This window comes from Carassius auratus, unplaced genomic scaffold (genome assembly GCF_003368295.1).
Source record: "Carassius auratus strain Wakin unplaced genomic scaffold, ASM336829v1 scaf_tig00217398, whole genome shotgun sequence".
Lineage (NCBI taxonomy): Eukaryota > Metazoa > Chordata > Actinopteri > Cypriniformes > Cyprinidae > Carassius > Carassius auratus.
In genome coordinates, this window is record NW_020529048.1 from 1 (window position 1) to 15766 (window position 15766).

At 46.2% G+C, this 15766-nt stretch overlaps 5 non-coding genes and 1 pseudogene across 5 annotated transcripts; all 6 read right to left on the reverse strand.

The window, feature by feature from the left end:
- Positions 1–799: 799 nt before the first annotated feature.
- Positions 800–963, reverse strand: LOC113100909 (U1 spliceosomal RNA). The gene has a single exon (XR_003289836.1). It is a non-coding gene; the product is annotated as a U1 spliceosomal RNA (small nuclear RNA).
- Positions 964–1344: 381 nt separating this feature from the next.
- Positions 1345–1532, reverse strand: LOC113100910 (U2 spliceosomal RNA). The gene has a single exon (XR_003289837.1). It is a non-coding gene; the product is annotated as a U2 spliceosomal RNA (small nuclear RNA).
- A 6546-nt stretch (positions 1533–8078) lies between these two features.
- LOC113100912 (U1 spliceosomal RNA) lies at positions 8079–8242 on the reverse strand. The gene has a single exon (XR_003289838.1). It is a non-coding gene; the product is annotated as a U1 spliceosomal RNA (small nuclear RNA).
- Positions 8243–8615: 373 nt separating this feature from the next.
- On the reverse strand, positions 8616–8792 carry LOC113100915 (uncharacterized; annotated as a pseudogene).
- Positions 8793–14172: 5380 nt separating this feature from the next.
- LOC113100913 (U1 spliceosomal RNA) lies at positions 14173–14336 on the reverse strand. The gene has a single exon (XR_003289839.1). It is a non-coding gene; the product is annotated as a U1 spliceosomal RNA (small nuclear RNA).
- Positions 14337–14709: 373 nt separating this feature from the next.
- LOC113100914 (U2 spliceosomal RNA) lies at positions 14710–14908 on the reverse strand. The gene has a single exon (XR_003289840.1). It is a non-coding gene; the product is annotated as a U2 spliceosomal RNA (small nuclear RNA).
- Between the last annotated feature and the right edge of the window lie 858 nt (positions 14909–15766).

Below are 15766 nucleotides of genomic sequence, written 5' to 3' on the forward strand. Positions count from 1 at the left end.
TTTGGGAGACTAAAAACGCTGGGGGATGGTGGTAGCCTCCCTGTCTACAACTACACCGGCCCGTTCCCGATCGGCCTGACGGAAAGTACGCATCACTCGTAACTCCCAAACGGTTTGGTCGCAGAGCCACGTGCCTTATGTCATCGGAATCCTTGGCTCGAGCCGAACGAGACGCAGGTCTCAGATTGGCTCGTCGCTCTGACGAAATTTTCGGGTATTTGGATTTTGTCGAAAACCTTCTTTTGCAACCTAGCGCCAGGTATTTGGCCCAGTCCCACCCAAATCAGCACAGAAAGCTTCTCTGGAGTCTGACTGTCAATAATCATCCAAAAAAAGAGGAAATTTCCATTCACCTTGGCGAGGGGACCTCAAAACGTGCTAGGTGGCGTGTCCGAGGTGGCTCGAATGGCTATAACTCCGGGAAGGAGTGAGATCCCTTCACCCAAATCGGCACACCTGTGCAGGGCTCAGTCCCAAGCCAGGTGAAAAGGGGCGCGGCGACAGGCCACTAGGTGGCGCTGTAAGCGACAACAAAATTAATACGAATCGAAAAAAAGGACAAACAAACAACATGGAGACAGATACAGCTAGGCTGCAGTCAGTCCAATCTACTTTCAAAGTAAGGTCTGCGCTATGTTCGAACTAAACTACCCACCAGGGTCTGATTTTTCAAGAGCGTAAGTGACTTTGTTTCACAGGCGCACAACACGTATCTCGCATGTGACAGAACTCCCCATTCTGAAACGGAAATAAAAAAAAAACTGTAAAAACCTCTTCTGCTTTGTTTCACCAACAATTTCAGGGGAGAGCGCGAACGCAGTCCCCCACTACCATAAATTATGCAGTCGAGATTCCCGCATTTGGGGAATTCGCAGGGGTCAGCATGGCCGGAGTGCAATGGACAAGCCTCGCCCTGGGTGAACCGCCTTCTTGATCATGGTGTCTCCCCTGCCAGGTAAGTATGAAGGCCCAGGCGGTCAGCCAGAGGTCTGATTTGCATCTCTACCATTCCTCTCCAACGGTTAGCCCTCCGCCCCCGCTCCAGGAAAGGAAGGACGGGTGCCTTCCGTTACTGGCTGGAAACTGCCAAGCTCATGGCCGCGGTGCTTCCCAACGCCAGTTTTAGATGACTCTCTTTTAAACAAACACACCTGATTCGATGCACCCACCGTCGTCTGTGAAAACTTCAAGACCTCAGGTGGGTGCATCGTTAGTGGAAGAGTCCAAGACCCCAGGAGGACACATCAGGAAAAAGTTTGCAATAAACCACAGCATCTGGCAATGGGCAGCCTCTCATTCCTTGTTCTGCTATTCGACACAAATAAATGGCAATCCCCAAAAAGGGAAAAGCACACCGTTCCTGGAGCGACACTGCAATACCAGGCCGATGCATGGAGTGGACGGAGCAAGCCCCGGCTCCAGCTCCCGTGATCTAAAAATCCATTTAATATGTAGTCCCCGGATGGGGGACGTATCAGATATTAAACTGATAAGAACAGATTTTTTTATTTTTTTTTTTTTATTAAATCCATACACTCATACAAATTTACAAATGAACCACTTGTAACAAAGGCATACACATTTCAGTTTGAACATTCCGAACTCAAAAATAACTTCATATAAAGTGAACAACACATTACTATCAGTGCCTCATAAACAAAACTAGATTTTTGACACCCAATACTTTATCCCACCCCTACCCGAGGGAGTCCCCCCCATACAGCCCTCGTCTCCTCCTCTCCATAAACGACTTATACCCCATTTACCTCTTAACCAAACTTGCCAAAAGTGTTGAAAATAACTTTTGAGGTTCTAAACCAGGCAACTGCTTCCTCAGGCACCTTAGACGCCAGTCCCATAAGATACGCTTCCCTTCTGAGATAGTTACCCATACTACTCTTTTCTGATCCTTCTCTATATTTCCCAACCCTCCTCCATACAACACTAAGTCCCGGGTAATCAGTGGTCCTCCCCATTCTCTCCACCACCCAGTGACTGCTTCCCATAAAGCCATTGCTCCTGGACATGACCACAAGGCGTGCTCAATTGTCTCTTCTCCCCCGCAACCCACTGGGCACAAAGGAGATCTGCCCTGACCATGCCTATATAAACGCTCCCGTACTGGAAGCCTCCCTAATGCTGCCAACCAGTTCACATCCTTACACCTCCCTACCAAATAATCTGGTTGCAAGGACAACCAGTTCACTTCAATTGGAGGCCCTGCCCCTCTAGCTTCCTTAACTGAGCTCTCCTTCAACCTATCATACAGCTTCCTATGATTTAACAACAATGACTCTTCAAGCACCAAGGATTTTCTTTAATAGTGTCTGCCGCCACTTTATAATGTTCAGGTCTATCCAGAGACCAAGACACCCTATTACTCCACCCTGTTAAATGCCTCAAAGGCCAGCCCAACCAAAAGTGAGCCAACACATGTGCTTTATGCCCTGGAGCCTGTACCACTAGGCGAGCTGCAAATGCAATAAACAAAGCCGTAACCTTCCAAGGGAGGCACGGCACCCCTCTGCCTCCCTCAGCCAGAGGACGAAACATCTGCGCCCTTGATACTAGCTCAGTCCTCCCTCTCCAAATAAAAGAAAAAATCAACTTCTCCATTCTCCTCCCCTGCCAAAAAGGTAGGGGAAAAACATAAGCCAGATGATTAATACTGGGCAACACATCTGCCTTCACTACCTGTACTCTACCCCATAATGACAGATCCCTTACACTCCACCGGTTTACTTTAGATTGTAAAGATTCCAACATCCCCTTCCAATTTTGTTGTGCACTATTCACCTTGAAGAAATGAACACCCAAGATTTTCATGCCATCCTGACACAAGGTATACCCTCCTGGAACCACAGTCCTCTTACTCCACCGTCCTACAAACATCACTGAAGATTTACTGACATTTATCTTGGCCCTGTGGCTTCAGAAAAACTATGCAAAATCTCTCCTGTCACTGCAAAATCTTTTTCTGTGGTCAAAAAGACTGTCATATCATCTGCGTAAGCTAACACTTTTGCCCTTATCCCTCCTCCACCTGGCATTACTACACCAGTCAGAGCTGCTGTTAATCGTAGCCGACTAATCAGAGGCTCTAAAGACAGTATATAGCACAAGGGTGACAAAGGACACCCTTGCCTCACACCACCCAACTGTCTCACTGGTTCAGAATAGAACCCGTTAATCCTAATCTGACTGAAAGCTTCACTATACAGAAGCTGGATCCAGGCTCTGAACCCTGGGCCAAATCCAAGCTTCTCCAACACTGACCACAAAAAGAATGGCTAACCCTATCAAAGGCCTTTTCCTGGTCAAGGCTCAGGATTGCCAAAGGAAGCTGCCGTTGCTCAGCCCAACTGATCAAATCCCGGATCAAAACTAAATTGAGGCTGCCTGATCTTCCTGGAACCCCACAAGTTTGATCTGGATGAACCACCAAATCTAACACCCCCTTAAGGCGTAAGCATAAGACTTTCGCCAGAATCTTATAATCTGTAGTAAGTAAAGTTATTGGCCGCCAATTTGCCAAATCCTCCTTACTATTCTTCTTATGCAGGAGGGTCACCAACCCCCTCCTCATAGACATAGGCAATTTCCCCACTTCCAGACTTTCCTGATAGACCTTAATAAGTTCAGGGCCTACTAAAGGCAAGAAGGCTTGATAAAATTCAGCTGGGAGACCATCACCACCTGGAGACGTGCCTCTCTTCAAGGACTTAATTGCTACCTCTACTTCCTTCAAGGTGACCTCCGTCTCTAACCTGCCTGCCTCCTCTTCCTCCAAGGTCCTGTCCAGATCCTCTAGAAACCCCTCCGTTGTTGACTCTCTTATTTCTCTATTCGCGAACAGCTCCTTATAAAAGGCAACTGAAGCCTTGAGCATTCCTTCAACTGAGTAAACCTTACCCTTCTCTGTATTTAAACATTCCATACTGCTACGCTTCTGCCTGCCCTTCACAGTAGAAAAGAAAAACTTTGTAGGCCTTTCATCTAACACACGCTGACATACACCTGACTGCATAACAAACTTCTGTGCTTCCCCTCTATAATGTTCATTCAAAGAGTCCTGCAAGAGTTTGGCTTTCTTCCACCCTTGCACAGTGCTCAATAGACCTTGAGAGCATAAAACTTGCAGTTCTTTAGTCCATTGACGCACTTGATTCCTCTTAGCCTTCTCCAAAGCTAAACCCCATGCCCTGCAAAAAACCTAATCCTCTCCTTCACCCCTTCCCACCAGTCAGAATGTGACTGGTAGAATTCTTTTAAATTGCACCACCCAGCATATAATACCTGGAAAACCTTACAGAAGGTTTGGTCTTTGAGGTATGTAACATTCATCCTCCACTTCCCCCGACCCCTTTGCCCTGCCTCCAACTCTGCCCCAGCCCCAACTAAACAATGATCTGAGCACCACATTGGCTGCCTTGTGTAGCTACTAACTTTAACAGATTTTGACAAAAATATATAATCCAACCGTGATGCCTCCTGCCTACTGTTAAACCATGTATAACCTAAACCCTCCCCTCCAGCTGTCTGACCTGAATCTTGTAATCCAAAACTTTTAATAACCCCTGCCAATTCCCCCCCAGAATTTTTTTCTAGGGACATATTAAAATCCCCTGCCAAGACCACCAGCCGGTTCGTATATAATAACGGAAATATTTTTCCCAAAAAACCTTCCCTCTCCTCTCGCTTACTGGGCACATACACATTTATGAACCGCAAGGCCACACCCCTCCATCTTGCATCCACAAACATCACTCTCCCTGGAACAATCACCCCAGATGTTTCAACTATCACCTCCCAGGAAAAGAATAAAATCCCCACCCCATCCGCCCTCACATTCCCCACTCCCCAAAAGGATGGTCCCCGAGTCCAATCCTTCGAAAAATTCTCCACATCCCTTTCATTCTCCAAGTGACATTCTTGCAAAAACAAAACATCATAATATAAATCTTTAACAGAAAAGAAAACTGCTGTCCGGCGCTCTGCCATTTTCAGCCCTCTTACATTAAATGTTGCCACTCTTAACAGTCCCATTGAAAACCTTTGGACTCTCTCCAAAAGCCCCCATATTGCCCAAAATACTTCCCCAACCTACTTCCCCCTTATTCCTCCCCATTTTCCCCACATTCTCTTCTTCCCCTTCCTCCCTTTACCCTCCTTGAAACCACTTCAGACCATTCCCCGGATTCTGCTATCATTTCTTCCCCTCCCTCTTCCTCTTCAATACTATCCCCCCAACCAGTGCTTGTCCCTCCCTCCTCATTCTCTTTTCCTTCATAGCCCTCCTCATTACAATCTTGACTCACAGAGTCCTCACTAACAGAGTTCTCCAGTTTGCTGTATTTGCATATTTCCCCATTATCAGGGTCACTGGCCTCACTCCAGGCTCTGCGACGGCCAGTCCCAGATGCTGACTCTGCTGCAATCTCCATCTTTGACTCACTATATACTGTCTCTCGTTGATGGGTTGATCCAGTTGCAGGCTCCAAAATGGTCTGCTCCTTATCCACCTCCAACACCCCAGAAAGCACCTCTGTGAAGTCCAGATCTGTCCATCCTGGAGATGGATTAAGCTGCTCCTCTGATCCCACTCCTTTTACCTCCTTTCCATCCAGGGACAAGGTTATCAGATCCCCCACAGTTCCATCCGCTTGTTCCTTCATACCAGCACACTCCTGACTTGATGTACTCATACTTCTCTGATCATTCGCACCTGTCGCTTGTTGAAGATGCCCCTCCCTTTCTGCTGGTAGACTGCTAAGAATGGCATCCAGGTCTGCCTGCAGATCATGACCTTCCTTCAATATGCTCGCATATGACTTGTTTCTTGAAGGACAGGTACGATAAAGATGATCGGCCTTGCCACAAAGGCTACAAAGTTTTGGTGCGGGGCAGGCAGAAGCAACGTGGTCCGCCTTCCCACAAAACCGACAACGCTGTCCTTCACATTCTGTTTTAATGTGTCCTTCTCCACCACATCTCCTGCAATACATGGGCTGCCCAGGGTAGTAGAGAAAGCCCCTGTTAGGCCCAATGGAAATGGACCCAGGTAGGTGAATCAGGCTTCCAGGGACTGCGGAGTCCACCTTGAGCTTCACAAAAAACCGCCTCTTTCCAGTCCAAATCCCAAACCGATCCCTCACACGCTCACCTCCTTTCACAGCCTCGCAGTGCCTCTCAAGAAAAGTCATTACCTCCACATCCTCAACAAAAGGATTATATAGATGGATTGTGAGAGGTAAGTAATCCTGTGCAAACAGAGGGTGCAAACTCAGTCCTTCCAACAACTTGTGCTTTTTATGCCCCCAAGACTCAAAAAAACTCACACAGTCCGTTAAATTGAAGAAGGTCAGATCCATAAATCCCATTGCGGTGAAATCCTGAAGACAGAACACTGATGAAGCTGCTACGTTGAAGACTCCTTTCAAGACATCCACGACCACAAATTCCCTCCTGAAGTTTTCCTTCACAGACCGGACAGCATTCTGTAGCACTTGAATCCGTACAGTATTCTTTAACCGCGCCATCATGGCCGGCAAAGCACCATCTCCCCTCGACGTAGCCATCGCCGCTACACTTGATCTTAGCCAAAAGGCCGAGAAGCGATGCTGCTAAGACGCAGCAGGGAGGAAGCCGGACACGGCGATGCCCATCTCGGCTTTGGTAAGTTTTGGGAGACCTAAAAACGCTGGGGGATGGTGGTAGCCTCCCCTGTCTACAACGTCACCGGGCCTCGTCCCGATCGGCCTGACGGAAAGTACGGCATCGCTCGTAACTCCCAAACGGTTGGTCGCAGAGCCACGTGCCTTATGTCATCGGAATCCTTGGCTCGAGCCGAACGAGACGCAGGTCTCAGATTGGCTCGTCGCTCTGACGAAATTTTCGGGTATTTTGGATTTTGTCGAAAACCTTCTTTTGCAACCTAGCGCCAGGTATTTGGCCCAGTCCCACCCAAATCAGCACAGAAAGCTTCTCTGGAGTCTGACTGTCAATAATCATCCAAAAAAAGAGGAAATTTCCATTCACCTTGGCGAGGGGACCTCAAAACGTGCTAAGGTGGCGTGTCCGAGGTGGCTCGAATGGCTATAACTCCGGGAAGGAGTGAGATCCCTTCACCCAAATCGGCACACCTGTGCAGGGGCTCAGTCCGAGGCCAGGTGAAAAGGGGCGCGGCGACAGGCCAGTAGGTGGCGCCGTAAGCTGAAAAATAGGGAAAATGTAATGTAAAAAGACAATCAAACAAAGATGAAAACACCCGAAACACTGCGGGATGGTAGTACCCTCCCCTGTCTGCAACGTCACCAGGCCTTGTCCCGATCGGCCTGACGGTGGAACTGCAGCGATGGAAAGTACGGCATCGCTCGTAACTCCCAAACGGTTGGTCGCAGAGCCACGTGCCTTATGTCATCGGAATCCTTGGCTCGAGCCGAACGAGACGCAGGTCTCAGATTGGCTTGTCACTCCGATGAAATTTTCAGGTATTTTGGATTTTGTCGAAAACCTTCTTTTGCAACCTAGCGCCAGGTATTTGGCCCAGTCCCACCCAAATCAGCACAGAAAGCTTCTCTGGAGTCTGACTGTCAATAATCATCCAAAAAAAGAGGAAATTTCCATTCACCTTGGCGAGGGGACCTCAAAACGTGCTAAGGTGGCGTGTCCGAGGTGGCTCGAATGGCTATAACTCCGGGAAGGAGTGAGATCCCTTCACCCAAATCGGCACACCTGTGCAGGGGCTCAGTCCGAGGCCAGGTGAAAAAGGGCGCGGCGACAGGCCACTAGGTGTCGCTGTAGGCGACAACAAAATTAATACGAATCGAAAAAAAGGACAACCAAACAACACGGAGACAGTTACAGCTAGGCTGCAGTCAGTCCAATCTACTTTCAAAGTAAGGTCTGCGCTATGTTCGAACTAAACTACCCACCAGGGTCCGATTTTTCAAGAGCGTAAGTGACTTTGTTTTACAGGCGCACAACACATATCTCGCATGTGACTGAACTCCCCATTCTGAAACGAAAATAAATAAAAAACTGTAAAAACCTCTTCTGCTTTGTTTCACCAACAATTTCGGGGGAGAGCGCGAACGCAGTCCCCCACTACCATAAATTATGCAGTCGAGATTCTCGCATTTGGGGAATTCGCAGGGGTCAGCATGGCTGGAGTGCAATGGACAAGCCTCGCCCTGGGTGAACCGCCTTCTTGATCATGGTGTCTCCCCTGCCAGGTAAGTATGAAGGCCCAGGCGGTCAGCCAGAGGTCTGATTTGCATCTCTACCATCCTCACCAACGGTTAGCCCTCCGCCCCCCCTCCAGGAGAGGAAGGACGGGTGCCTTCCATTACTGGCCTGGAAACTGCCAAGCTCATGGGCCGGTGCTTCCCAACGCCAGTTTTAGATGACTCTCTTTAAACAAACACACCTGATTCGATGCATCACCTCGTCTGTGAAAGACTTCAAGACCTCAGGTGGGTGCATCGTTAGTGGAAGAGTCCAAGACCCCAGGAGGACACATCGGGAAAAAAGTTTGCAATAAACCACAGCATCTGCAACGGCAGCTCTCATTCCTTGTTCTGCTATTCGACCCAAAAACGGCAATCCCCAAAAAGGGAAAGCACACCGTTCCTGGAGACACTGCAATACCAGGCCGATGCATGGAGTGGACGGAGCAAGCCCCGGCTCCAGCTCCGTGATCTAAAAATCCATTTAATATTTAGTCCCCGGATGAGGGACGTATCAGATATTAAACTGATAAGAACAGATTTTTTTTTCTTTTGAAAAATTTTATTGTCACAATACATTTTGGTTACATGCAGACATTTGTTTTGTTAAAACACATTATACAATGGTTGTTGTTTTTTTGTTGTTGTTGTTTAAAGCACAGGATAATTTTTAAATTAATACACAAATAAAAACATTTTGTATTGAGTGTGTTTTTTTGTTGTTGTTGTGTGTCTGTGGTGCTAGAGAAAATAAAAAATAAAAAACAGTGTTATTAAAATCAAAAGACAGGTTTAAAAACTTTCTCTTCTGTTGTGCAAAAACGGGTATGTCCTTTAAAGAAAAGAGATTCAACCATCAGCTCAGTTCCTCAAAACCAGTCCCAGAGACCTGACCCTTCTGGGCCCAGAGGAGATCCTCTTAAACCGAGGCACCGCTGTCCCACTTCAGGTGTTTGGGGGCATCTACGGGCAGTCAGGGCTCGTGGCTATGGGGACCTTTCCCGTGTAGCTCTGACCCTCCACATCCGAATGGCGACATGCGGTGTACTCGTGCAGCCTTGATTTGGCTAGCTGGATGGTGGCGTGCAGGGACCCCTGCATGCGCTTCCCTACCAGTAGGTTTCTGGAGGTCCATATGGCGTCTTTGATGCAGAGGATGGTAAGCCATAGCTTAGGGGGTGTTTTTGCTGGCATTTGTTTTTGGCTCACCCCTCCTCTCCCCATTGGGTAGTCTGGGACCCCCCCTACTGGTAGGTACGGGAATTGCTGGGGGCCAGCTGTCGCCCACAGGTCCCTCACAGCGCTGCACTCCCATAAGGCGTGCCTCACGGTCTCGGGGGCGCCACATCCGGACCGCGGGCAGGTGGGGTTCTTTGACATGCCTCGGGAGTGCATCACGGCCCTGACCGGGAGGATCTCATGGGCAACCATCCAAGCCAGGTCTCGGTGTCGGTTGTGAAGAGCTGAGTGGGATACATTCCGCCAAACGTTTTGGGCTTCACCTAGAGTGAGCCCGCGTACTGGACACACTTGTTCCCGTTCCTGCACAAGAGAGAGTATAGAGCGATGATTGGTTAAAACAGTCACACTTTCTTTTTCCAAATTAAATTTCTTTAAAAATTTCTTTATGTGTGTGTATGCTGGGGGTTGGTCAAAGGCAACTGGCATTGTCAAGTCTGTCTGTACAATGTTTTGGGTTCTTAAGTAGGACCCCATCCAAAACCGGGTCATGGCTCCTGTTTTGTCTTGTTTGGATGGGGTTCGGGCATATTTTATATGTAGTGCAGTATAAAAAGCTCCTAAAAACAAGTAGGGGTCTGGCACTCCTTTTCCTCCATTTTGGGGTGCTTTCTTCATGGTTGCTCTTTTGAGTCGCTCCCACTTAGACCCCCATAGAAAATAAAACATTGCACGTTCCAGAGATACAAGAAAGAGTCTGGGGGGAAAGAAAACAGAACACAGCAATAAAAACAGGGGTAAAATCACAGCTTTTATGATTAAAACCTTTCCTTCAAATGTCAAACGTCTCAGTCCTCAGAAACCTAGTTTTTTCCGCACTTTAACCATCACTTCATGCCAATTTCCACTCCCTCCCCCGTCTCTGTCAAACTTAATGCCCAGTATTTTTAACTCTGTCCTTTTAAAAGTAGTGTCCAGTCCAGCGAGCTCACTAGGTTTCCAGGGACCGTAAAACTGTGCTTGTGTTTTATCTCGGTTCAGTCTGGCTCCCGATGCTTTCCCAAACCAGTCTGTCAGGTCCATAGTCCTCTGTGTTGATAAAATGTCAGTACATAAAAGGTTGACATCATCCATATATAAAACAGTCTTTGCAGTCAGTCCTCCAGTCCCGGGTATAGTCAGTCCACTGATCCATGTATCCCTTCTCAATACCTGTGCTAGGGGTTCAATGCAAGCCACATACAGGAGAGGAGATAACGGACAGCCCTGACGGACGCCGCTGCATATATTTATCGCTTTTGAGAGATTCCCGTTAACTAGGATTTTGCTGGTTATGTCTTTATACAGCAATCCCACCCAAGCTAAAAACCTCCTGGGAAACCCCATTTTTTCCAAAACTTGAAACAAGTAGTGGTGCGAGACTCGGTCGAATGCTTTTTCAAAGTCTAAATTTAAAACTATCAGCCGAATATTTCTGTCTCTCGCATAACAGATGGCGTCTCTTATCAGTACGAGGCTGTCTGTGATCTTTCTCCCAGGGACGGCGCAGGCTTGATCCGGGTGGATCAGATCTGCTAAAACTGTTGACATTCGTGTTGTTAAAAGTTTACTAAAAAGTTTACAATCAAAGTTTAAAAGGGTTATAGGACGCCAGTTTTTTAAATCTGTCTTGTCATCTTTTTTGTGTAGTAGGGTCATTATTCTTATCCTAAAACTGTCAGGGAGCTGGTCGATCTTGTCAAAGTCATTAAAAACAGCCAGTAAGTCTTGTCTTAAAATGTCCCAAAAGGTCAAATAAAATTCAAGAGGGAGTCCATCAACTCCAGGAGTTTTCCCTTTTTTGAATTTTTGAATACTTTTGTCTATCTCAGAAATGTTAAAATCCTTTGTCAGACTGGTATTTCCATTTATTGTTTTCTCTATGCTTGTTAAAATTTCGCTCAAAATGCTGTTGTCACTTGCCTTTTCTTCATAGAGTTCTTCATAAAAGCTTTCTATTACTGATAAAATATCCTTTGTGTCTGTCATTGTTTCTCCTTCTTTATTTCTTAATTTAAATATTGCTCTACCTCCATCAATAACTTTCTTAAAAAAGTATCTGCTGCATTTCTCGCCTTCCTCTATTTCCCTTTCTTTGCTCCTGAAGAGAACACCTCTACTTTTAACCTCCGCTAATTCTGACATGTCTTTCTTAACTTCCTTAATTTCTTCGTTAAAATCAAAACCCTGGCTAAGAAGATAAAAGTAACGTTGTAGCCTCTTTTGCAGTCCCACCATTCGTCTTTTTCCTTTTAATTTTTTCTTTTTCCCTGCCCATCTAAAAAAAGTCTTGGTCTTTGCCTTTACCATCTCCCACCACTGTGCTCGTGAATCGTAAAAGTCTTGTAAAGTCTGCCATTGGCTGTACTGCTCCCTGTAGTATGTTGTGATCTCTGGGTCTTCCAGCAGGGAGCAGTTCAGTTTCCATATCCCTCCACCTGTCGTCACACCTGTGGGAAAAGAAAGGGTGCAAGAAAGCATAGTGTGATCTGAAAAGAAAACGGGCATTAGTTTAGCATCCACTGGTGTAAGGTCTCGCGTAAAGATATAGTCTATGCGGGAGGCTTTAGTGCCATCACCACTAAACCAGGTGAATCCTTTTTCCCCAGGATGCATGGTTCTAAAACAGTCAGTCAATTTAAAATCCTTTATAATGTTCTGTAGTAAAATTGACGTTTTATCCATTTTAAAATCCTCTCTCTCCCCTTTTCTATCATTTTTACTTATAATGCAATTAAAATCCCCTGCTAAAATAAATGGGGTCTTTCCTAAAAGGTGGGACTGCACGTCTTCTAAAAGGTCGTTCCTTTCATTTTTATCTGTAAAAGCATACATATTTAAAATATTAAAATCATGTCCTAAGAAGGACAGATTTATTAAAAGAGCTCTCCCATCTCTCACCACTGTGCTACCCTTCACCAAGAGCTGAGGATTTTTTATTAAAATGGCTACTCCATCGGCTCTGTTAAAATTTGATCCACTCCACACAGATACATGGGGCCATTGTTCTTCCCATCTCCTATAATTGGACATAAAAGGTAAAGCACATTCTTGTAAAAGCAGGATATCGCTATTTTGGGTTTGTAAAAAAGATAAAACCATTTGAGCTCTCAACTGTGACCTCACACTTCTTACATTTAAGGTGGAGAGTGTGAGTGTCATGATAAAAACAGTTAAAAATGATAAATACAACATTTTAGAAGACATAAATAACTAAAATTTCAATTAAAAAAGATATCTGTATCTTGTGAAATCAGCTCTTCTTCTTTTCCCCTATTTGGGGAATCCGGAGATTGAAGCTGTTTCCCCCTTGAGCTAGCCCTAGGGGTTGATGTTTGGAGTTCTATTGACAAGAAAGATATTTCGTTTGGGGAACTGAGTGGGAAAAGCCGGTTCAGATCCCCTGATGAGAAGGAATCTGATCGCAATCCCACTCTATCTCTTTTCTCATTCTTCTCCTCAATGGGAGATCGGGCAATCCTTTTTTTCCCTCTCAATATAACTCCTGGAAGATCATTACTTACCTCTATCTCTTGTTTCTCCTCCACTACCTTTTCCTGTTCTTGTTCACTATCCTCCTCCTTGCTCTGTTCATTTGACTCCGTTTCTTTCTCTATTAGGGATTGGTGGAGTTCCATCTCCTCATTTCCGTCTGCTCCAATAGTGTGGTTTGGCGGGAAATTTGAAGTTTGCTCCGCCCCCCCTCTCTCCTTACCTCTGTTATCCATTTTCTCTCCACCAACCCCAGGGTTTGGCGGGAGATTTGAATTTAGCTCCACCTCCTCATTGGCCTGTTGTACTCGCTCCTCAACCGCCATTTTGTCTGATTTAACCTTGTTGGCAAACGATTTGGGGCAATCTCTGTAGAGATGAGACAAGTCTCCACAAAGATTACATTTTCTGCCATTTGGACATTCTTCAAAGGAATGTCCAATTTCTCTACACTTGTTACAAAAGAGTTTCTGGCATGCTTCAACAAGATGCCCAAACTCCCCACATCGCCGGCAGAGTTTGGGCATTCCCTGGTAGTGGATGTAGCCCCTGTTTTCTCCCAGAACTATCATTTGTGGTAAATGCCTCAGACCTTGGAAGCCCTGTGGGTCTTCCCATTGCTTAATGGGGACCCTCCAGGAACAATTCCAAATACCGTCTTCATCATAAACCTTCATAGCCTGGCCCCTTACAGTGCAAAATCTACCCAGCCATGTGCAAATGTCTTCTCCATTCACAGTCTCATTGAACATTCTAACGATAACCATTTTTTGTGTGTTATCAGTTAGTTTCTCAACTTTAAACATGTAAAACTGGGTCTTGTGTGTGTCAAAGCGCTGCCAGAACTCATTTAACAGTGCTGCATTTTTAAAACTCACATCGAAGCCTTTGTTAAAAGGCAGGGTTAGAATGCAATTTAAATCAGCAGGATTAAAACCTAGAAGTTTTTGCAAAATACCCGAAAATTTCGTCAGAGCGACAAGCCAATCTGAAACAACCAAACAACACGGAGACAGTTACAGCTAGGCTGCAGTCAGTCCAATCTACTTTCAAAGTAAGGTCTGCGCTATGTTCGAACTAAACTACCTACCAGGGTCTGATTTTTCAAGAGCGTAAGTGACTTTGTTTTACAGGCGCACAACACATATCTCACATGTGACTGAACTCCCCATTCTGAAACGAAAATAAATAAAAAACTGTAAAAACCTCTTCTGCTTTGTTTCACCAACAATTTCGGGGGAGAGCGCGAACGCAGTCCCCCAGTACCATAAATTATGCAGTCGAGATTCCCGCATTTGGGGAATTCGAAGTGGTCAGCATGGCCGGAGTGCAATGGACAAGCCTCGCCCTGGGTGAACCGCCTTCTTGATCATGGTGTCTCCCCTGCCAGGTAAGTATGAAGGCCCAGGCGGTCAGCCAGAGGTCTGATTTGCATCTCTACCATCCTCACCAACGGTTAGCCCTCCGCCCCCCCTCCAGGAGAGGAAGGACGGGTGCCTTCCGTTACTGGCCTGGAAACTGACAAGCTCATGGGCCGGTGCTTCCCAACGCCAGTTTTAGATGACTCTCTTTAAACAAACACACCTGATTCGATGCATCACCTCGTCTGTGAAAGACTTCAAGACCTCAGGTGGGTGCATCGTTAGTGGAAGAGTCCAAGACCCCAGGAGGACACATCAGGAAAAAAGTTTGCAATAAACCACAGCATCTGCAACGGCAGCTCTCATTCCTTGTTCTGCTATTCGACCCAATAAACGGCAATCCCCAAAAAGGAAAGCACACCGTTCCTGGAGACACTGCAATACCAGGCCGATGCATGGAGTGGACGGAGCAAGCCCCGGCTCCAGCTCCGTGATCTAAAAATACATTTAATATGTAGTCCCCTGATGGGGGACGTATCAGATATTAAACTGATAAGAACAGATTTTTTTTCTTTTGACTGGTTTTATTGATATTTAATCAAAAGTGGTACAACAGTACGTCAAGTAATAGATAAAATACAACATATATGTTCACATGCAGGTATGAGTAATAAAATAAAATAAAATAAAAAATTAAAAAACAATCGTTCCAATGACGGTTAACACACCACTAAAATCCTGGATCTCCAAGACATGCCTTATGTTAAGATACAGACAAAATACTTAAAATGACCATAAGAGAAAAAAAAAAAAAAAAGGGGGTTATAAAGGTTACACATTGTTGAATTGTTCTTTTACATACATTTTTATTTTCCTTTAAAGTGCTTTCAGTGTGTTTTAAAAGCCAAAATAAAACTATGTAAAAAAAAAAAAAAAAAAAAAAGGGTTCTCTATTGTGCTTGATCGGGGAGGTAATCTTTCAATTTGGGCCTCTCCCTCTCTTCGATCCCGGGCAATCAGACCCAACTTCAGTGACCTAGAGGAGACCCGTACCCTCTGGCCCGCTGCTCCCGTAGCCGGAAGTGGTGAAGGTACATCTACGGGCAACCAGGGTCTGTGGTAGCCGGGACTCTCTCTGTGGCAACCCCGGCCCCCGCTCTGAATGATTGGGCGCGGTGCCCCTGCAGCATGTTCTCCACCATCCTTACAGTGGCTTGGAGGGGCACCATCACCCGTTTCCCCACCAGCAGGTTTCTGGCAGTCCAGATTGCATGCTTTATAGCATTCAGGGTGAACCAGAATGTTGTGAACTGTTTTGATTTTAAATCCTTTATCCTCCGGCCCACCCCTAGGACGGCGAGATTATAGTCCATCTGGACCCCACCCGCTGGCAGGCATGGGAAAACCAGGGGGCCGGTCGCGGTCCACCGGTCCCGTGCAGCACCGCACTCCCAGAGGACGTGCCGC